The sequence below is a fragment of the Chiloscyllium punctatum genome, chromosome 9, assembly GCF_047496795.1.
Source record: "Chiloscyllium punctatum isolate Juve2018m chromosome 9, sChiPun1.3, whole genome shotgun sequence".
NCBI classification, from domain to species: Eukaryota; Metazoa; Chordata; class Chondrichthyes; order Orectolobiformes; family Hemiscylliidae; genus Chiloscyllium; species Chiloscyllium punctatum.
In genome coordinates this window covers 38,750,565-38,772,899 of record NC_092747.1, presented here as the reverse complement: position 1 = coordinate 38,772,899, position 22,335 = coordinate 38,750,565, and the positions used below count along the sequence as shown (strand labels likewise).

Below are 22,335 nucleotides of genomic sequence, written 5' to 3'. Positions count from 1 at the left end.
GAACGCCACCATCCCGTTGTGAGGCACAGTTCATCGATTGGCGATTAACCAGGTGATCATTTAAAATGAGTGATGCCGCGCCAAATCAGGCTAAAAGGCAGGCCAAGAAAAGGAAGAATATCAACGCCCTCAGTTACTTGCAGCGTTAGCCACAACAACGATGACAATGGAGCCGCCGATGAGGTGGTGGTGGTGGTGATGTCAATAAGGCATTGATAAATGCAAGTTGATCATAGAAAAGCATTCAAAGATTCTTCAGAGATGTCAGCAAAATAGGCAAGATTGAGGTTGGACATTGAGATTTAAAGAAAATTCACAGGGGAGAGAGAGAGAAAAAAAAAAGTGTAAAAACACCTCCAGGAATTTAAAAAGAGACATTCTTGAGTGTGCAACATGGGCAGCTGAAAATATAGTAGCTAATGCGAAAGCAAAGTGAGAGCAGTGGTGTTAAACTAGAACACAGCTTCACTCTTCAACTTGCCTACATTCTATTTGACCGGACAGCCAAAGTAGAAAGGAGAAATTCACAGACACACAAGTTGCAACAAAGGACGAAGCAATTTGGCACCATCAGTCCATCTCAGCCTTGGGACTTCAGTTGAGTCAACAGTTTTAAATCACATATTCCCATTTCGGTGTTACCATTTCCCCAGCAACCATTATTCTCATGATGTTTACATGCAAACTCTGTTCCTTCCTCAACCACCGACACTGCAAGGAATGCTTGACACTCTCAATGCATTACTTCAAAAGAAAAAGGTGCCCTCCATTAGTATTGTGGCCTGGAGTTCTTAGCTCTGGCATTTTTTTCTAACACAACGGACTCTAAAGCAGCGATGGCAGCACAAAAACAAAACCATGTAGTTATTTGCACAAATTATATTCAGGATAACTGTGCTCTGCAATCTCTTGGACAAATTTCAGCAACACTAAGAGATGCAGGGTCTACTCAGCAGACTGACCACACCCCCAGGGAGAATTAATCCCCAATAGGGGCCTCGGATAATGACACTTACTTGCTCACTTCCAAAGAGATGCTTGACATTTACTGGAAATTTGAGGAATTAACTGCAAAATGGAACTTCTACGTATCACAGAAGAAAACAGAAAGCAAACTTGCGAGTGACACACACTACCCGACTTCCAAACAGTATGCTCGTTGCCAAATACAACATCTTTTTAAAAAAAAACTTAACTTTTCTTTTTAAAGTCCCCACCTCCAGGATACTGACTGGTGAGCTTTGAAAATAAATTTAAACTTACTAAGAAAACCAGTATTCTGGTGTCATCTAACCAGTTTGCAGATAAAGCAGAAACATTATTCCCTGACAATGCTGAATCTTGTATCCACAGAAGGTAATTCTGGATTCTTAAGTGACTTACAGGAAAGTCAGAAATAGGAGCAGGAAAAGACCATATCACCCCACAAGGCTGCAAGAAGATTCAAATGATTGTGGCTGACGTCTCAACCCCACTCCTTTGTCTGATCCCATAACCCTCAATTCCCTCAGAGATCAAAAATCTGTCCCTTGCCAGCCTTCAATGTCTTCAAATCATGGAGCAGCCAGAAACCCTTTGATTAGGAAATTCCAAAGGCTCAGAAATTTGGGATAAGAAATTTCCCCTCAACTAAGCCCTAAATAGTCATGCCCTTATCCGGTGGCTCTGCCTTCTTGTTCTCTATTCCCTAGAATGGGAAAGCAACCCCTCAGCATCAATACTATCAAGCTTCTTCAAAATCTTATATGTTTCTAGGAGAACCACCTCTCATTCTTCTAAAAATGGAGAGAAAAATGGACCCAATTTACATCCACTCATCCCTGGGACTGACCTAATGATCATTCACTGTCCCTTAGTTTCCTTATGTATGAGGAATAAAACTGCAGTGTTCAGACACGGTCTCACAAATGCCCTGCATAATTGGAATAAAAATATTCTGCTTTTCTATTCTGAATAGATTACACTTTTCTTCTTCTTTCCATAATTTCATGTAACCCTCACTGTTATGGCTTTCATGAAAAGAACATTCATTTTGCAGAGCATAATACATACAATTGGGAACGTCTGAAAGAGTTCAAACCAATTTATCATCATGTCATTACCAGAAATTTAGCAATATTTAACCAATACTTAAATTACAAAAGACAAGCAGCTAGAATCTGTCAGCAACTGCTTGAGAAAACTGCAGCATTTCTTCTCTCTCCCCGAATTTCTCAATCTGCTTCTTCTGATTTGATATAACGTACACCACATTCACTCAGCACACTACAAAACAAAATGGCTCTTCAAAAGAACAAAAGTTCTTAGAAGAAAATAAGTAGAGAAAGGCGTGAAACTATTCCACAGGACATAGCAAAACCAAAAATCCGCAAGTGAATCAACCCAAGTTACTGACATGTACCTCTCAGGAGTGAGTAAATGAAAAGGTTGACCAGTGAGAGTGGTGAGATTATCATTTGGAAGAGATTAAACATGTTGAAAACGTAACACTAATCTGTTCTCAGACAGTATTTGTGATAATATGAGCAGGTTTTACCTATACAGCCTTCAGGCAAACAATGAGAAACCCACACCCACTGGTATATGATGCAGCTTCAGAGTGAAAAAGGACCAGAGCAACAAGTTTCAGAAACAGATGTCACACAAATTAACTTTCTCAACTCGCAAAATAGCTCTTTCCACAAAAGGTACAATACTTACACAGATATCTTACCCTGTTGAAAGTCATTTGGGAAGCTTTTGTTGGAGGTAACCTACACCCAATTTCAGGGAATTTATAGCAAATGCATGCACCATTTAGCACATGCTCTACAAAAGAGCATTTGTTCCAGCAGATTCAGAACAATTATCTTACCATCGATTTGGATATGCTCTAAATACGGAAGGTTCTGAGGAAGGGTCACAGAGCCCTGGAGTCATACATCACAGATAGACTCTTCGGTCCAACCAGCATTCGTCGACCATAATCCTAACCTAAAGTAGTCTCACCTGCCCACTCCTGGCCCATATCCCTGCAAAGCATGCCTTTTCATGTACTTATCCAAGTAGCTTTTAAAATTTGTAACTGTAGTCACATCCACCACTTTGAATGGAAGTTCATTCAACAGACAAACCACCCTGTGTAAAAAGAATTACCCCTCGTGTCTTTTTTAAATTCTCTCTCATCTCACCTTAAAAAAATGTGCTTCTCTAGTCTTCTGAGGAAGGGTCGCTTGACCAGAAACATTCTGAATTCTCACCCCAGATGCTGCCAGACCTGCTGAGCTTTCCCAGCAATTTCTGTTTTGGTTTCTAATTTACAGCATCTGCAGTTCTTTTGGTTTTTAGAATTCTGAGGTGGTCTGACATAGTCAAAACAAGATATTGAGGTCGACATCACAAAGAGTCAGAGGCCCTTTAGGCCAGAGAGTCTGTGCCAGTCAAAAACAACCACAAGCAAGCCTCATATGCCTAAACATCACAAGTGTACATCTAAATACTTCTTAAATGCTTAGAGTTTCTGCCTCTATCCCCCTTACAGGCAGTGATTTATGGATTCCCCACACCCTCTGGATGAAAAATAATTCCTCACATTCCCGCTAAACCTCCTTCCCCCTACCTTAAACCTATGCCCCATGGTCATTGATGCCTCAACCAAGTGGTGAAGTTACTACTCTTTCTATGTTCTTTGTAATTTTATACATCTCAGTTATGTCCCCCTTCTGTCTCCTCTGCTTGAAGGAAAACAACTCCCAGTCTAACTAATTCCTATTTGTTTCTGAAATGCTCCAGCCCAGGCACATCTCCTCTGGACCTTCACCAATGCACACACATTCCTCCTATAATGTCGATTCCAGAAATGCGCACAATTCTGTGTCCTAATCAACTTTTTGTACAGTTTCAGCACAACCTTCCTACTCTTAAATACTTACCTCAGCTAACAATAAGAAAAAAAGAGAAAAAAAGTCAAGTATCCCATGTACCTTCTTAATCACTTTATCCAGCTGTCTTGATATTGTAAGGGAACAGTGGACATTCACACCCAATCCCTCGAATCCTTGTTGCTTCCTACTGTTTATATATTCCCTTGCGTTGTTAGTCTTCTCCAAGTGCATCACTTCACACTTATCCAGACTAAATTCTATTTGCCTCTGACCAGCCCATCAATATCCACCTGCTCCTCATTATTATTTACTATCCCCCAATGTTCATGTCATAAAAAGGTAGATGATTAGGTGTTTCCACCAGCGGGAATATCTTGAACTAGGGGGTACAAAGTTAAAAATCACACAACACCAGGTTATAGTCCAACAGGTTTAACTGGAAGCACACAAGCTGTCGGAGTGACGCTCCTTCATCAGGTGATTGTCGCTCCGAAAGCTAGTGTGCTTCCAGTTAAACTGGTTGGACTATAACCTGGAGTTGTGTGATTTTTAACTTTGTACACCCCAGTCCAACACTGGCATCTCCGAATCATTGAACTAGGGGCACAGCTATAGAATAAGAAATACTCATTTAAAATAGAGGTGCAAAGGTAGATCAGCCATATTAATTGACAGGGCAGCTTTCAGAGGTTGAACTTCTCCTGCTTTTGTTCCTTATGGAAATTAGAAACCGACATGCTCCAAAGTCTTGCCAGAAGTGCAAAAGTAAAAGGCTTGGACATTAAAGAAGCAAATCTGAACCGACATTTTTTATTCTTTGAATGAGTTGATATGGGTTGACACATCAAGTCAGTGCACAAGTTTTGACAACAAACAAGTAATATAATAAATACCTGTATCTCCATCTACTTGGCTGGCATTACAATAAGTACACATGATTCACATACAAACAAGTTAAATATCAGGGGACGATTACTGGAATCAGCTAGTTCCAACTGGTTAAGTGTCACTTACTTCACTGCCCAATTATTGAGAAATATGACACCAAATTAAACTGAACAAAAACTATTACAGATTTTGTAATTCTGAGAATAAGTAAAACGCACTGACTCGTGTACGGTCAGGTTCCGCTTATGAAAATATAAGCCAACCTTTCAGACACTGAAATAAAAACTGAAAATAACAGAATTATTCGGCAGGCCTGGTTGCATCCTTGGAAACAGGAAACAAAAAGAAACACTTCAGATCGATGACCTCACAGAATGGGAAAAACTAGAAACGCAATTGGTTTTACCCCCGTGAAAGGAATGGGGAAAACAAACTAAAAAGGAGCAATGGTGGTCAGACGGAAGAGAAGCGAGATTAAATTGTGAATGGGCAGGGCCTGACAGGGTGGTAATGGGACAAGTAAACAAACAGGAGAAAGTGAGAACTGCAGATGCTGGAGATCAAGAGCTGAAAATGCGTTGCTGGAAAAGCGCAGCAGGTCAGGCAGCATCCAAGGAGCAGGAGAAGAATCGATGTTTTGGGCATGGGCCCTTCTTCAGGAATCCTGAAGAAGGACTTATGCCCGAAACGTCGATTCTCCTGCTCCTTGGATGCTGCCTGACCTGCTGCGTTTTTCCAGCAACGCATTTTCAGCAAATAAACAAAAAAAGTGTCCAGAAGAGGTCTGATTAGCAGATTAAACTATCAGAGGGCCATTCTCTCTCTCTCTTGGGCAAACAGAGGGAATAGTGGTGAAACATATGGCTCCAATACAGGGAAGATATACTGAAAATTATTCTATTTCCCAATACTGAAGCTGGAAGCCTCCTAGGTGAATTAGTTGAAAGATTAGATGCATTACCTATTTTTTGTTTTTGTTCCAGGTTTCATGGGTGCTAGTTATGACTTTGGGAGCATGCCCAGTCAGCTATTGTTCAGACGGCAAAAGTAAAATAGTGCAGAGGTCTAAAATAAAAGCAGCAAATGCAGTTAATACTCAGGAGGTCAAGCAGCATCTGTGTAAAGTGAGAAAGAATTCATGATTCAGGTGGATCCACTGACAACAGGTCATTGACCAAAACATCAATTCAGTTACAGTCATAGAGTCATACAGCACAGAAATAGACCCTTTGGTCCAACTCAGCCATGCCGACCATGTTTCCCAAACTAAACCAATCCCATCTGCCTAAAGTTGGTCCATATCCATGTCCCTCTTAACCTTTCCTATTCGTGTAACTGTCCAAACATCTTTAAAATGTTGTACCTGTACCTGCATCTCTCAGTTTCTCTAGCAGTTCATTCCACATACGAACCACCCGTGGGTGAAAACGTTGTCCCTCAGGTCCCTAAATCTTATTGCTCACACCATTTTCCCCTTCACAGACATTGCCTGACTTACTGTGCATTTTAATACTTAATTCATACTGAAAACCTTGACGTTGAATGTCAGCAGGATAATTAAAGTCACAGAATAATAGAAATGTACAGCATGCAAACAAACCCTTCGGTCCAACCCATCCATGCCAACTAGATATCCCAACTCAATCTAGTCCCACCTGCCAGCACCCGGCCCATATCCCTCCAAACCCTTCCTATTCATATACGCATCCAAATGCCTCTTAAATGTTGCAATTGTTCCAGTCTCCACCACTTCCTCTGGCAGCTCATTCAATAAACATACCACCCTCTGCGTGAAAAAGTTGCCCCTTAGGTCTCTTTTATATCTTTCCCCTCTCACCCTAAATCTATTTAGGGCTGGAAGGGAGGGAAACAAGAAGAAATATGGTAAAAAGGCATTAAAACAGCACGTTTCCCTGTTCTAATCCCAAATCAGGCAGGAAAGCACAGAATTTAGATCTGAAAGTTTGCCCGCAGAACGCAGATTAAAAAGCAGTGGTGATGTACTCACTAGCAATGCTGGAGGAAGCTGCCACCAGAGATCCAGTAATTTGTGGCGGAGTTCTCATTTCCCAGCATCAGTTTTAAACCAGTGCCAGGGTGATCTCCAGGTATCCAGCAATTTGGATCTCACCAAATGGAGCACACAGCCAATCACCATGACGTTGTCTCACAGAGAAACAACCAAGAAAAACACACCAATTTTGTCAACATTCAGGATGGCAAAGTGGTGCAGTGGTTAATACTGCTGCCTCACAGTGTCATAGATCCCGGTTCGATTCCACTCTCGGGTGACCGCCTGTGTGGAGTTTGCACATTCCCCCAGTATCTGCAATGGTTTCTGCCTGGTAATCTGGTTTCCTCCCACAGTGCAATGATGTGCAGGTTAGGTAGATTGGCAATGCTAAATTACCTAGTGTTCAAGGATATGCAAGTTAGATGTGTTATCCTATCCCTGAATTTTCCATGGCTAAGGTTGGAAGATGGGTCTAGGTGGGATGCTCTTCAGAGGGTCGGCGTGGACCTGATGGGCCAAATGGCCTGCTTCTACACTGTAGAGATTCTATTCTACTTTAAAGATGTTTGGGACATAACGTTGACATGTTAGCATAGTGCAAAAATTTGATATCTCGCAACAAAAAAAATTTTACAAAAGGAGCAGAAAGTCTTTTTTTCTGCAGTAACTATAAAAACTTAGTATGCTGCGTGAACAGCACATCAAAACTGGTAATCTTGGGACTGAGTCCAGACTGGATTTCAGGTCTTGCCAACATAATGATTGCCTTCAGCCTTATGCACATTAAAACAAGTCTTTTTCTACGTGCTGATCCGTTCCTTATTGGTTTTGTTTGACTGTCCAGGCTATTCCTTCCTGCCACGTTGTAACACATTAAAGGTACAAATTTAAACGGATCTTTATAGCATAATTGGGAACTTTTTTTGTCAGCCAATTTCCACTCATCTGCTGCGAAAGGGTGACTGCAACAGTGCACTCAATGAGAAATGAGGTCCTAGATTAGTTTGTTGAGCTGATGTAGTTTTCTGCAGGTGTTTTATCAGCTCGCTAGGTGAACCTCCAGTGAAGCATTGGCTGTCTGCCTTGCCTGGTATTTGTGTTTCTGTCTCCTGGTATTTCCAGTTCTGTATCTGAGTGGTTTGTATATCAGTGTGGAATCTCTGATATCAATACAGATTCCTGATGTTTCTGCAATTTTCCAAGGAACAAAATGTAGGCTATTAGCTTTTTTCTAAAAGCTGAGCCACCAGACTGCCTTTAATTTACTACTATCTAGCAAAAAGCTTAAAATTTGACAGATGTAATGTGCAGAAAAATGTTCAAAGTCCAACTATCAGCATTGTATATGAAAGGAGACTAGGGAGAGAAAAAAAAACTGAACTATCGCATATTCAGGGATGGAATGCCAGGATTTATGCTCAGCCCTCTTAATCTAAACAACTTTAATGCTCATTTTGAAAGGAGGGATCCTTTTCCAAAATTGCCAACTTCCACAACAGAGTCGCCCACAACAAACAGGGAGGGTGGATTCCAAAAGCACTGCAGACACACAATTCTCACCATCTTCATTAACAAAGAACAACCCTCTGAGAACAACTCCCTTACCAGTATTATCAGCCAATGAAACTGCTGCTCCCATGTCCAGGTTTTGGCAAAGTTACTGAACACTAAGCTCATGGCAAAGGTAATTCAAGGGCAAGCTAGGCATGTCCTCCTGATGGTACACAATTTACACATACCGAACAATGTAACAGGAGTCTAACACTTGCTTCAGACAAAAGAATAGGCTTGTATTTATATGGTATCTTTTTCATAAGGCCAGCATTCCTCAAAACACTTTATAACAAGTCAGGAACATTTTTTTTGGGAAATGTTGGAATTGTTATAATATTAGAAGCATGGCAATTTGCATACACCAAGGCTCCTCAAACAGCACCACACCATTGGTCACAACATCTCTGCACTTCTTTGAAGAGTGACACAGTATGTTTTACACCCACCCAGGACTGAAGAGACAGCCTCGATAAAAGTCTCTTTTATAATGAAGCACCAGCCTGGACCTAGTGTTCAGATCTCAGAACTGAGGTTAAATCAATGACCTTTCAACTCAGAGTTAGAAGTGTTCACTGAGTTGTACCTGCTCTCTTGCAAAGTTTGACCTTTTTTTTGAAAAGAAAAATATAACCGGCAGTAACTTGGTAAGATATCAAACCTTTCCAATATTGAGCTGCCAGCAGATAAGGCGTTCTTGTTAATACTGATGTCATTCCTCCTTCTTCTGTGGAGGGGGTGTGTGTAAACCCAATGAAACAAAAGTCTGTCACATAAAAATCAAAATTTCAAATCCAACAGGGTAAAAACTTCACAAGCAAAAAAACCAAATCAGTAAGTTGCCAGTTATGATTGAAGCCGAAGACTGGTGCACTTTAGGATGATCTCTTATCTAAATGTAAAGGCTGAGAATTTTACTGGCTACATGGTAAAAACAAATTGAAAAGAAAACTAAACAAATAAACAAATCTCAATTGGGTGGTTGTTCTTCACTTTCAGTTTTCGCAAGCATACAACTTTGTTGCTGGATGCTTCCTCAAGTTTCACGAACACCACCACCACAGAAATGCCAGCAAACCAGATTAATGACACAAATCAGGGTGTCCAAGCAGAAAAAGTACACAACATACAAAGGCAGATGGAATAATCTTGTTAAAAGCCAAAATAAAACCACCAGCTGCAAATGCTGGAAATCTGAAATGAAAAGCAGTGGATGCTGGAGAAACTCAGCAGGTCTGGCAGTATCTCAGGACAGGAAGTGGAGTTAACCTTTTGAGTCCTTCTTCACTTTGGATTCTTCAACTTGAATTCCTCCAGCAATTTTAGCTTCTGTTCAAACCCAAAAAAAGAGTTGTACTACAAAAGTGTAATTCAGATTGAGTGCACTAATCCTTGGAAGAGTTCAAATTGAGTACCATTTGTTGATAAATGTGTTGTTTCAAGAATAGGAAGCGCCCACAAGTCTACGTACAGGTAAAAGATACTTTAGAATCAGTTATACTGCAGTAATACATTTACAAAGTTGAACAGCAAAGGATATATTGACAACACAACAGCGTATGAAACTTGCTGGAATCAAATGTGGAAAATCTATATATAAGCACTGCATTTCAAACAGATTTACTCATGGCATTACAACAACCTCAAAGAGATTTAAAATAGCCAGGAATTTAATCTGATCTCGTCTAAACAACATTACATACCTAGAAGATTCTAGATTACCGCTGCATGATTTATCTGCTCACTTGTGACGCAGGATCAACCAGATTTAAAAAGTGGGTAAGGTAGGGGTGTTTCAACTATAAACCAATCAATAGCCAGCCAGGCAGCAACAAAACGAGAGTATGCGGAGTGCTCATTACAAATAGCAGAGCAAGGATAGAAGTATGGAAAAACACATTATTCAAATTCTCCTGCCACTCAGTCACAGAAGTTATTACATTATTGTTGCCAATATTTAGATCAGACAAATGAATTTATTTGCAATGCTGTTTCAATTCTCAGCATCCACTATAGAGGGAACAGAGGACTCTTTCTAAATGCATGTTATCCATACCTCCGGATCAGTTTGCACTGGTGGGCATCCAAGACATGCAGCACACTCAGAAGATGCAATTTTAACACCTGTCTCAACTGGCGGAGTGGCTGGCTGATTCCATTCGCAGAAGGTCACCCACCCCTCTTCTACTTAAGCACCGACAGTTACCCTGAGTATCCTCATAGGATCAATGCATCCCTTACAAGGAGATTACACTGACAGAATTTCAACACATTGTGCTGGATTTGGAACATGGCTGGAAGAAGAGGACGACGGGTGGTACGGTGGCTCAGTGGTTAGCAATGCTGCCAAACAGGATTGAGGTTTGATTCCACCCTTGAGTGACTGTGTGGAGTTTGCACATTCTCCCCACGTCTGCATGGGTTTCCTCCACGTGCTCTATTTTCTCTCTAAATCCCAGAGTGTTCAGGCCAAGTGAATTAGCCATGGGAAATGCACGGTTACAGGGTCAGGGTATAGGGAGAGATGCTCTTTGAAGAGTTGGTGTGGACCCAATGGGCCTGCTTCCACACTGCAGAGGATTCTATAAAAAGTTGTCCTCATCACACAGAGGTGTGGATGGTGACGGTGACAGAATACTTCTCACAATATAAGATGATAGTGCCCTGACATTTTGTTGGCTATAGTGTGACTACAGCTTGGTGGGGGGAGTAACCAACCCCTCCAGTGTAAGATAGATACAAAAATCACTTCACTAACCCCTTGCCCGTCTCTCAAACTGTATTTGGTCAGAGTTATTCCAACTAAGCATTAAGAACAATGATGAAGAGGACATGTGTCATTTTTGAAGAGTCAGCAATAATGCAACAAGGCTCACATTGAGAAAAGTGAAACCCCTAAAGTGGATTACCATCCTGGCTCACCCTGATCCACCCAGATGGTAACAGATGCAGTTTAGATAGCCTTTAACAGAAGGCAGGTATTGTAGCAGACCCCAGCGCTTCTTAGTTTTGAGGGTTGTTGTCAATGGTTAGCAACCTTTTGGCCTGGCTAATGCTGCATTGGTCACCAAATTAATGGATCACCGACAACTATATCCTCCTAACTGGACAGTTGCCCCCTTTATAGATACTGACATGGCACAGACCTTCTTTTAAACAGGAACTGAAGTAGTGCTTACAATATCAGAGCAACCTCCTGAGACATATTGAGAAAAGATCAGCTTTGGCCAAAAAATCTTGCTCAATTTGGTGAGTTGGTTCCTCACTTGCAGAGGACACTTTCAGTAACTCCGACATTAAAAGTGCTGCTGTTCTTTAACTTCTCTTATTGGGCAAGATTCAGTGAGGAAACCGCTGCTCAGAAATCTTCACTTTCTTGTAACCAAAGGGAACATCAGAAAAATACAAATCTTAATAAGTCGCTAGTGACAGTGATCAGGATGCCTTGCAGGTCCTTGCCTCAAAACCCTACTTCTGGAACCAGTTTCACTCGGTTTCATTTAACAAGTTTGGACCTCAACAGAAATTGTAATCTTTTTATATATAAACAGTTAAAATCTGGTTATATTAAGTTCTGAATTGCAAACGCACAGACAATACCTTACGATTTTGTATTTTTGATTGCGAACTGAATTGAGAAAGAGGTGTTTCTAAAATTAAAGAACATGGAAAGGATTGCTGTACTGTTTAAAAAGAAGTTACAGAAACTCATTGCTAGTGGTGTTTGCATTGTTGCTTTGTTCAAGCAGTAAAAGATGCTGGCTGCAGATGGACTGGCAGCAAGGGACATACACAAATTCAGCCGGCAGCAAGTAACTGACTTGCAGTCAGCTGTGGATGATAAAAGCCACCTCCCTACCAACTACAACATGGCTGGCTCCTAGCTAGCTGAACAACTTGTGGGTGTCAATGATACTGGCAGAAGCCTTTGGACCCCAGGAGGGGAGGTGGCGTGTCTCTCTGCAGTAGAAGATAACTGGTTTCCTCCAGCCACGAGGTATCTTCTCCCACCAGTTTCTGTAAGTGATGCTTTTATCCAATAAGTCAGAGACTTACTAATCTGTGAACTCGTCACTCTGTCTCCTGTAAAAAAAAGGTGAAAAAAAAAAGAGAGATTCTCTTGGCTGTCTGTAAGAGAATCTGTGGATGCCTAGAAAGCCTGGAAAATTAAAATGCCACTGAACAGAAAGTGATCAACATCAGGCCAAGAAGTAAACTCATCCTGTGGGAAAGGGAATCCAAGAACAGCAATACTTTTTCCCCTTCACTCAACACCAATGCTTTTTGTCTGGCTATGTGGGTATACATAGGAGGAATTTAATAAGGTGGTTAGTGTTTCAACTCAGTTATATGTTGACATTTAATAGATTTGAGCAAAAGCTAAATAATTATGTGGAATAAACAGCCATTTCTGTTAGTTGCATGCTCGCTGTTTACTTGGGTCTGAACAGACAGGGAAATTGAGGATTTTTAAAAAAAATAAAAGTCATTTGACCACTGTTTTAACTTTTCGGATGATTAGGAAATTAATAGGGCTTTATTGTGGTATATTAACCTAATGAAGTGACACAACCTACGAGGGATTCCTGCCTGCCTGCAAGAGGATCTGTGGATGCCTAGAAAGTCTGGAAAATTAAAAGGCCACTGAACAGAACCTATGAGCAATATCAGGTCAAGAAGTAAACTTATTCGACTTTAACCTCTGTCACAATGTGTCCACCTTGTGAAGCACATTAACTTTCACACGCTCAGTTGGGCAGATAGATGTCAGATGAAGTTGAATGTAGAGGGGAATAAGGTGACATAATATATCTACATGTTGTTGCTGCTAAAATAAGAAAGGACGCGCAGGAGCAGAGACACACAGGTGTGCGCATGCATAAGTCACTGAAGGTAGCAGGACAGGTAGAGTCAGCAGTTAAAGCTTGCAGTATCGCATGCTATATTAAACGGCACAAGGAGCAGAACGCAAGAGCAAAGAGATTATGCTGAAATAGAATCGTGCACTTTTAGACTCCAACTGGAGTATGGCATAAAGTTGTGCACACAATGCTTTAGGAAGGATATGAACACAGCAAAGAGTGCACAAAAGGTTTATGAGAAATGACCCCAGGGATGTTTAGTTGTGAGAAACTTTAAAAGAAGTTGAGACAGTCGAAAGAGGCTGCCAAAATCATGACAGGTCTGGACAAGGCAGAGAGAGGGCGAAACTACTCCCTGACACAAAAGGATTCAGAACAAGAGGTAAAATGTGCAAAGCAACAAATGAGATTGGAAGAAAAAAAAACATTAATTTATTCACCCAGCAAGTAATTAGGGTCTGGAATGCATTTTCTGGAAAAAATGGTGGAGACAGGTTCAATTGAAGCATTCACAAGGACATTGGCTAATTATTTAAATTGAAACAATGCTCAGGTTAAGAGGAAAAGGCAAGACATATACTGATCATTCTGCTATAACGCGACAATTGTGTTCCTCTGCAATCTTGCTATAGAAAACGGTTATAGAAAATCACTCTGTAGAAGACCTCGAATAGAAAATTGCTATACCCATTCAGTAGGCACTTTCTAGTTAGCCAAACCATGTTCACAATTTATCAATAACGTTACTGCCAATTCATGCTGATGAAATGTGCACCGCAACAGAACAGTCTGTACATTAAGTCATAATTATTCAGGGTGCAAACACAACAAGCTGAACAGCACCTTGACAATTCTGTGAACTTGCTGCACCAGTGACAATTGCACCTTCAGCTGGTTAGGCCCATCACTAGGGAATTCCCTCCTTAAATCCCTACAACTCTACTACTATGTGCTCCTGGTCCTTTACAAAACCTAAAAATTTAAAAATAAACACTTCTGACCAGTTTTTTCCTCACCCATTTTTCTTTGGTTCTGTGCAACTTGTGCTTGACAATATTTCAGTTCAACACCTTGAAACATTAACCATAGGAGCATGGAAAGAAGCCCTTTGGTCCAACTCGTTCATGCTGACCAAATTTCCCCAGAGTAAGCTAATCCCATTTACCTGCATTTGGCCCATATCCCTCTAAACCTTTCCTATTCATGTACTTGTCCAATGTCTTTGAAATGTTGCATCTACCACTTCCTCTGGTAGTTCATTCCATACACAGACTACCCAGTATGTGAAAACATTGTCCCTCAGGTCACTTTTAGATCTTTCCCCTCTCCTTAAAACTATACCTTCTGGTTTTGAATTCCCCAATTTAGGGAAAAGACCTTTGCTATCCATCTTACCTATGCTCTTCATGATTTTTATAAATATCAACAAGGTCATTCCTCGGCTTCCTAAGCTCCAGTTATAAGCTCCTTACAACTCAAGCCCTCCAGTCCCAGTACCATTCTTTGTATGACTCCGTGGAAGAGTCTAAGTAAATCCAGCTCCAATTGCTGAATGCGGTGTTCTGATATTATTCCTAGAAAGGTTTTACCTACTACCATGCACAAAAACTTGGTCATTTCTTTACAGATTCATAAAAACTGCATATGAACATGTCTATCTGGAGATTACTGTACTGCTCATGCAAAACAAAATAGCTAATTTGCTGACTTTTTGTATCTGCTGTAACTGACAATGTATCCAAAAGTAAATCTCTCTCCTTATATTTAAATTCCAAGTATAATACAAAGAGAGCCATCCGAATCTGGAGACAGATCATATTACGGAGGACAGCACAAATTACAAAACATCAATAAACCTGCATAATCAGCATATGATGATGATTTCAGCTCAGAAGTGCAAGATACTGCATTTTTTGTGCAAGAAGCAAAGAAATCAAATATTACTTGGAAAGCAAGAATTTAAAGGAACAACAGGATCTGGGAGTACAAATCTGCAAATGAAAGGCCACAGAACAAAACAAACCAATCACAAGAATTTACTTCTGGGGGATTTGTGGAGAAGTTATTAGACTTGTACTTCCACTCAGATAGAAGGGAGTACAGTGCGTAATTCTGGTCATCATATCATACTTTTCACTGTATCTTCAAGATGGTGACAATAAACAAGTCATTCACCAATAAGAATGTAAGACAATGCAGAGGAGATTTACAACGATACAGTTAAAAAAACTCTCAAAATCATGTTGTAGCCCAACAGGTTTATTTCAGAGCACTGCTCCTTCGTCAGGTAGCTAGTGGACTTTGGTGTTGTGTGATTTTTAACTTTGTCCACCCCAGTGCAACACCAGCACCTCCACATTATGGTTACAATGACACATGCAGCCTCGTGTTTCTGGTGGTATCAGGGAAGGATGAACTAGTAAGGTCTCTTCGGTCAGGATGGGGCGAGAGGTGTATAGAACGTTGAAAGCTTCTCATGGAGGGGATACAGAATATCTCCATTGTGGGAAAAAGCGCAACTTAAGAGAGCACCAACAGAAGATAGTCACAGAGAAATCCAAAGAATGGAAAGATTCGGCAACCCGCTACCACAGACACTGGTGGAGGTGAATGGTATAGATACATTTCTGAGGGAACCAGACAAACAAACAGTTATGATGACAGCTAGATGAGGAAGTATGGATGGTGATTTAAGTACAAAATTAATGCTAGTATGAACTGATTGGGCCAAATGGATTGCTTCTGCACTGCATATTCTATGTAATTTCTATGAACAACTGATTAGGTTACAGAAACTAAAATGGAATCCTTTGCCATGTATTAGAAATTACTCCTTTCAACACTTGCCAGGAGGGTGGGTTTGTGCAGCAAATAATATTTTTAAGATGCAAAAAAATGTTAAGCATTCTTTTGCCCTTTAGGGAAATTCTCTTCTGTGAGGAGACTTCGCCCACACACATGCCTGAATTTCCAGGTGTCTTCAATCTAATTCCCTACTGGAACTGCAAAGTCAACCAATTACCTAATCATCTCAAGGAGAGAAACTATAAATGCAGCGAGTTTCATCAAACTCCATGGGTTTCAAGCAATCAGAAAGTAAGCAAGTATTTGGTAGATTTTGAAAACATCAAAAAAAAACTTCCTTTAGAAGCTCATTTGTGAATCTTTCTTCATTCAGCCATCAGCTTGGGCTCTGTGATAACTGCCTTGCAAGAGGCACATTTCCGCTTGCATCACTTGAACACCGACTCTCTCCACCAAAACCACGCTCCCACCATGGAGAACAGAAGTAACACTGTATTGTGAGAGTTTATCTTTCAGAAGAGTTGTTTAACTGAATTCTGTTTACCCTCTAATGTAGATACAAATTCTCCAGTTGTACAACTTTTCATGAAACATTGCTAGAATAGATTATGTTTCACATATCTCACCACAGTTGGTGGTGGACACACTCCCAGCTACCGTTCCGTATCCCTCCTCTCACAGGAGGCACATTTGTCACTCTTCAATTATGAGCAGGCAGGAACCCAAAATAACCACAAAACCACCTGCAATACCCAAAAGCTCCTTGCTTTTCATTAAGTTAGGCCTATTCTGCAACAATATAGAACCTTGCATCAGTGTTGTCAAATGGTTTCCAGAAGGAATTACACTTTCTCTTAAAACTTCATACATAAGTAGACAGCATACATCTTTACGTTTTGTCAATATTTCTAGTGACAATATTAATCATGACCCAGCTTTAAGACCTGGGATATTCTTAGTCCAACTCTTTGTACCCACTCCAATTGACTATTGTACTTTGGATAGGAAGAATGCCAAGAACAGAATGCAATACTGAAAAATATGCTTACCAACAAGAAACACTGGGGATTAAGTAAACTATTCCAAAAATTAAACATGCAAAGCACATCCTTGATACTTGTTTTGTTGGCAATGAATTCAATTTGGCTGAACAATTTCACAAACTGATCAATTAAACCCATGACGGAACTTTAATCTAAAAACAGAAATCTGGATAAATTCTGGCCATCTATTTCAAACCGCTGTCAATTTTACTTTTTGATTAAATGTGATCTCTTCTCATTGGCAGTCAACATCTGTCAAAATACTTCATAACACCCATATCAACGTGTGAAGTCTTACACTTGCCCACATTAAAATTCGTTCCGCAATCCTCTTTACTCAGAGTCCCATGAAGGCTACTAATCTCCCCTGACTGTATGGCCTGTTACCATAGCAAGTGTGATATTGTTTACACGGAACAAATTCTGGAAAAACATAAGTCACTCATCTCCGACAGGATTGGTAAAATTTCCCACTGTCTACTATTTCAAAGTTTCTTTCAAATTCAACCAGTTCATTAGTTATTAATTACACGTACTTCAACATTATTTAATAATGCAAATCTGGAACTTCACCAAAAGGCTTCGAAAAAAATCATAATTAAATCAAAGGACCGGAGCAAGCTTGTCCCCAGATTTACTCCTGACCTCACAGAATTCCAGCAGATTTATGAATCATGACTTAATGCTTCCAAGCTACTTTGACAAACTATTATGACCTCTATAGTTTTAATAACAAGGTTTCCCTTAGGTTGTTTGATCATTTTCCCAGTACTGACACGAGACACTATTTCTTCTACAATCTTTTGAATTGACTACAAACCTGTGTTGAAGGCACTAGGTAATGTCCAGACTTTATGAAAGGCATATCCTGGGGTTGATAAATGAATGTCCTTTTGAAAAAGTTTGCATTCAAAGTTAAAAATCACACAACACCAGGTTATAGTCCAACAGGTTCATTTGGAAGCACTGCTTCTTCATTAGGTGATTGTCACCTAATTAAGAAGAACCTAATTAAGAAGCACCTAATTAATCACCTGATTAAGAAGCAGTGCTCCGAAAGCTAGTGCTTCCAAATAAACCTGTTGGACTCTAACCTGGTGTTGTGAGATTTTTTTAAAAAAACTTTGTACACCCCAGTCTAACACCGGCACCTTCAAATCATTTCAAAAGGACATTCAACTAAACTGTTGTTATGTGCTTAATGACCATTTAGGGTAAGGATGGAAATCCTACAGACAAACTTTTCAGCAATTGTCATTTGTGATCATTCCAGAAATGGAATCCAAATAGTGGCACATTTCATCGATGGATTAACTCTCCATCAACTAATTTTCAAGTTCTCTTTGTAGAAATGTTGTAGGGCCAGGTGGGAGAACAGTTTTGAAACCTGTCTTTGTTAATGTCTTAATCATCCACCTCAGTGATGATATTATTTAACTTCCACCAAGTCAATGGCCACATTCAAAAACCTCTCTGGCAATGAACAAGATAACAGCGAGGATAAGCTTCTATCAAAAGGAAGCTGTCATCAAGCTCAGCATCTGCAATACTGATAAACTCAGCTTTCATGAATGGCTTAAAGCAAGAGCTATTCTAAGTCACAAAGACATGTGTGGTTTCTGTCTAGTTTATTGTGAGATGACATCTAGTCTGCTCCAAGGCATTTCATGTATAGTGGACTGGTTGGACTGAGGGGTCTGTTTCTATGCTGTATGACTTAAAGCATCTCTAATTTCGATAGCACTCTCTGACATTGAATAGGCAGGCTAAATTCCAAGAAGGTATATAACTTAGTCAATTATCCAACATATTTTTCTTAAGATCATTCTTTCACAATTTGTTCACAATTAACAACATGAAACATTGCTGATAGCATTGCTACGAGTAAATGGGAGAATTGCCCATACCTATCTCAGTAAATAAAAATGACATGACACAGTTATAGTCCAACAGGTTTATTGGAAACCACAAGCTTTCGGAGCCCAGCTCTTTCTTCATTGGCTACATGAAGGAGCAGGGCCCTGAAAGCTTGTGGTTTCAAATAAACTTGTTGGACTATAACCCAATGTCACATGATTTTTGACTTTATCCATCCCAGCCCAACACTGGCACTCCACATCAGCAGATAAAAAAAACTTACAATTAATATTCCAAGAATTGCTCACTACAAGATAAAGTGTAAAAGTTTCCAATGTTCTGCTGCTGAAAACTGCCAAAAAAAAGAGAGTTTGGAAAAAGTTTTAAACAAGAAAATCACCAGAAAGATAATTCTAAATCTGGAAGCTGACAACTAATGGCATGGATTGGTTTAAAAAAAATTGTAAACGTTTTTCCAAAGCTTTGCAAACATTCTTTATTTACTTTCATAAGGTTATCCAAATGTTTAAAGACTTTCCTGTGTGTTGTATGATCCAACGGAATTACTCCAATGATGAGTGTGAATGTTACACTGCCTCATAAGAAGTTGACCTTACAAAGTACTAACTGAAGAAAAAAAAAAGATTCAATTGACTGATTGTTAGACCACACTTATGTGCAGTCTCCTTATCTCAGAAAATGTTTTATCACTGTAGAATGAAACAAAGATTCACCAGATTTGTTTCCAGGACTTCAGGACTGTCCAATGGAGAGAAATTGTGCAAACTTGGCAGGTATTCTTAGAATTGAGAAATGGAAGATGATGTCATTGGAATAACAAAATGCCTGAATGGATGGACCGAGTAGGTGGGGGGAAATCTCGAACTATAGATCATTATTTAAAAATAAGGAGGACCAAGATGGGGAGAATGGTTTGTGCTCGGGGGGTGTGATGGATATTTTTTTAACCCCATCGGATCTGTGGAAGTTTAGTCCGAGTATATTTACAGCAGATCTAGATACATTTTTGATTATCAATGGCATAAAGGGTTAAAAAGGTTGGTGTAGGTAAAAGGCATTGAAGCGTTTGATCAGCCATGATCATACTAAACAGCTGAGGTGCCTCAACTGGCAGAATGGCCTTTCCTTATTCTTGTGTTCACAACCTCTCATTAGTTAAACTGAACCAAAGTTTGCAACTCGGAACCTAACTTGTGCCACATACCCTTCACCTCAATGCTTGCAGAGTTTCCTTCAATTTTCAGACTCTCCTGCTCCTTTCAATTCCCTTGTGGGCACTCACTTCCGTATTTTGCAGTCTTCTGAAGTAACAGGGCCCACCATAATCTCCATACTCTTTCTCTTACATCACCTCAATTTCAGCATGCTATTGGTGACAACTCTACCTTCATCCACCTGAGTGCTCAGCTCTGAAGTCCAGTCTTGAAATCTCTCCATCCCTCTCTCCTCCTTGAAGATATAGGAACCAATATAGGAAACGGCAAGTTCAGGAAGGGAACTGAACAAGGGGAAGATGTGTGCAACGTAGGCCAGATGTTGGGGTATGGGATCCAGAGGAGAATCATAGCATCCTGAATCTGTTATGTGCCAGCTAGGAAAGATTTGGAAGAGTCAACTCTGGCAGTGATGAAGGCATGGATAAGACTATAAGACACAGCAGTAGAAGTAGGCCATTTGGCCCATCATCATGGCCCTATTCTGACATTGGCTGAGCTGAATTCTCAACTCCACTTTCTTGCTTTTCCCTGTGAATCTAGGTTGTCTTATTGATTAAAAATCTATCTCCGCCTCGAACATACCTAGCAATCCAGTATCAACAGCCCTCTGAAGTAAATAATTCCACAGATTCACTACTGTCAGACAAGAAATTTCAGCAACTTGTCTTAAAAATGGGCAACTCCTTAATTCGGATTCTCTACTCGGCTATTTCCAAAAATAATATAAACATTAAAACAAAATGTAACAACCACCACCAGACAACCAAATCCTTCAACTCGCAAAAAAGTAAAAAGACAGAAACACATGGACAGAAAAGGAATGAAGAGAAAAAAATTCAATTGCTTATAATTAGAGTTGTAGTGATGTACAGCATGGAAACAGACCCTTTGGTCCAACCCACCCATGCTGACCAGATATCCCAACCCAATCTAGTCCCACCTGCCAGCACCCGGCCCATATCCCTCCAAACTCTTCCTATTCATGTACCCATCCAAATGCTTCTTAAATGTTACAACTGTACCAGCCTCCACCACTTCCTCTGGAAGTTCATTCCATATACGTACCACCCTCTGTGTGAATGCCAGTGTTAGTTAACAAAATAACAATTTATTTTATTACATTTCATCACACACGGTGCCCACTTATCAGTGAAGTGATTTTGAGCCAAATGGACATTTTTCACCAAGTTCTATTTTTTTAAAAAAAAAAGATATGAACAATGAAATCGATGAGAAACATAAGGTAATCTTAGGCAAATTGCTTGATGATGACAACCAGACTAGAAAAAAAGCACAAAGACTAGGACACAAAATTGAACTAAAGCAAAAATCAGAAAAGGTAAAGAGCATTGATGAGAACATTAACAGACTCAACCGTATGGCAATTCAAGAAAAATCCAAAAGTTCAGAGAAAACCTTCAACCTAAAAGAAATGGAAAATTGCAATTATTTATAATGTCCTTACACTGAAGTTCAAAACTAATAAGACCAGGCATGAACTCTACAGTGGTTGAGGGGGCAAGGCAAGTGAATATGAAGATGGATACAATCAATATTTTAGATACATTATTTAGAAAATAAAACCCCAGGATGAACTAGGAAACATCCTAAGATTATGCAAATGATGAGGGAAGAAACTTTCAAGGCCAAAATAATATTTTTAGGTTTGATTGAGCAAGAACTCTTGCAAAGCTCAGGAATATGAAAAGACTTGTATTAATTATTAACAAGGAAATCAACTAATTGGCAGAAGTACAAGTCATCTATGGTGAGGAGAAAGTCCTTAATGTAAAGTTACTTTCTGTTTATTTAAGTAAATGGCAAATAATTACAAATGGGAAAACTACACTCAGAACTTGCAAAGCATTCACTGAGGATGCAACATAACGCAGGGGCATGTTAGAATGCTTAACACCATCAATCAGGAGATGTTTGGAATGTGTACAAAGCAGATTCACTGGAATATTGTATAAATAAATGCAAATATAAATGAAGGACTTAAAATTCTTCTTATAGCACAGGGATAGTGTCCTAGGTTCAAGTCCCACCTGCTCTACGGGTACGTTATAACATCTCTGAACAAGTTGATTAGAAACATAGGTACAATGAAGGACTTCAAAATTTGGTGTTTTTTTAAATTCAAACAGAATAGAGGTCAATAAGTAATTGAATATTCTATTTCAAGAATAAAAAAAGGATAGAAAGGAACCTAGA

At 39.8% G+C, this 22,335-nt stretch overlaps 1 protein-coding gene across 3 annotated transcripts in view; it reads right to left on the bottom strand.

Annotated features, from left to right (window-relative positions):
• The window catches only part of LOC140481307 (high affinity cationic amino acid transporter 1-like), a 76,499-nt gene that overhangs the window by 39,751 nt on the left and 14,413 nt on the right, over positions 1 to 22,335 (bottom strand). The gene's annotated exons all lie outside the window — the stretch shown is intronic.